Source organism: Suricata suricatta, chromosome 9 (assembly GCF_006229205.1).
Source record: "Suricata suricatta isolate VVHF042 chromosome 9, meerkat_22Aug2017_6uvM2_HiC, whole genome shotgun sequence".
Lineage (NCBI taxonomy): Eukaryota > Metazoa > Chordata > Mammalia > Carnivora > Herpestidae > Suricata > Suricata suricatta.
Window position 1 is genome coordinate 102,344,120 of NC_043708.1, and position 2,012 is coordinate 102,346,131.

Sequence of the window (2,012 nt, forward strand, 5' to 3'; positions counted from 1 at the left end):
ATGGATGGCAGGTGGGCAGTTATGCCAGCCAACTGCTCCCTAGCACCTCTGCATCCATCTGGGAGGCAGGGCTTAGTGAGTGACTGACTGCCTGCTGTCTGTGCTTTGACTCCATCACAGTCCTCTCCACCAGCCAGATGCTCCTGCTCTGGCTCTTGAATCAGACCACCCTGGCTCCAGCACTTGCCCATGTTAAGTAGGGAGAGTTATTTACCCTCTTGTGCTTCTGTTTCTCTCCCATAAAATGGGGATGCCCATTTCATATAAGGTGGTTTCATATTAATGAGATAATCTACACAAAGTGCTTAGCTTGAGGCTCATTAATTATTAGCTATTGTTGTTATTTTTCAAAAGCCACCCCCAATACTTCCTCCTCTAAGAAGCCTTCCTGAACTACAGTAATGACTAAAAAATATTCTTCCTTCTCTGATCCCAGAACTAGTAATAGCTCTTTGCCTTGGGGTGGAGATGCCTGGGACTCCACTATCCCTAAATCTAAAGGGTCTGTAAATGCTTTACAGCCAAAAAGGCAAAGAAGAGAAGACATGGACAGTCCCCACAGGTCTGATATGTAACCCATTCTGATGTTTAATGTGGATCTTTTTGTTTGTGCCGTTTCAATCTGTGTTGTCTTGTGTGCATGCATTTATTGGTACTGTATTCTGGGTCTCATTAGGTTGTTCTACTTTTTCAGTTCAGCACCAGGTGCTTGAATCGCTGTGGCTGTGAATACACCTGGTTGTAGAGGCCACTTTTAGGTAACAGACTTGAGCAATGGAAACTTAAGCAAGGCAAAAGGACCGACAGTGACCACCAAGCTGGACGCAAACAGGCTCATTAAGTGACCCACTTCGAAACAGCCCTAACTGACCAATGGGCTACTTGTATACAACCAAGCACAGTTACCAAAAAAGGGAAAATTCCATATATGCCTGCACCTCCCTCCACCTTGTTGTAGTCTCTCCTTTGCTGTCCTGCCCCCCACCCCCTGCAGTGTGTCCAACAAACTTTGATCTTTTTTGTTTGCCTTGAGTGAATTCTTTCAAGGCCTGTGCCCCAGCCCCCACCCAATCCCAAGGCCCCACATGGGTCACGGGTCCTTCTGGTTGCACACTACCACATTTTACCCATCAGGGCTCCCTCAGTGCTGACCCTCAAGTCACCTCCAACTCCCAGCAACCACAAAACAACAACGCAGCAAAGAACATCCTTTTACATGTCCTTTTCTGAGACTGTAAGAGAAAGAGCTGCATTTTAGGGTCAAAGTTTGCTGCGTTTAGTTTCCCTCATTACTGCCAGACTGTTTTCCAGAATGGCTGCCCCAGGCTAGTCCCACCAGCAGTCCACCAGGCTGTCACAGCTCCTCATTCCCCTACCAACATATGGCATTATCTACCTTTCTAATTTTGCCAGTCTAATTGGTGTTATATTTCATTGTCCTTTTAACTTGTATTTCTCTAATCATAAATAAATCTGACCACCTCTTCATACGCTTACAGTCTTGCTGGGGTGTCTGTTCCGTAAATGCCTACCTAAGCCCTTGGAGTCTTTTAGCTTCTCGGGGCGGCTAAGCAGGCTCCGGAGTCTTGGGGATGGGGCCTGCCGGAGGCCTTGCGGGACCGGGAGGCTGGGACAGCTCCTGGAGGAGACCGGTCCACAGGGACCTGCACAGCCCAGAGTGGCCCCGAACCCCCGGACTTGGATGTGAAAGGCGCGGAGCCATGGCAAGTCGAGAGAGCTCCAGGAGGCGCCTCCAGCCTGGTCGGGGATGGGGGTGGGGGCAGGTGAGGTGCAGCTGCGCCCACATCCTGCTTAAGGGCCCAGGTGGGTCCGAGGGGTCTGGAGTAGCGGCTGCCGCGCGCACCGTGGCGCGCCGGGGAACCCCTGCCCTTGGACCCCAACTCAGCCCCCCCTCCCCTCGGCTCGCGGCGCCGCGCCCAGACGGACGCGCGGCGGGCGGTGGGGCAGAAGCGCGCAGCCGGGCTGCGGAGCGGCGGCATGGAGGAGCCCCC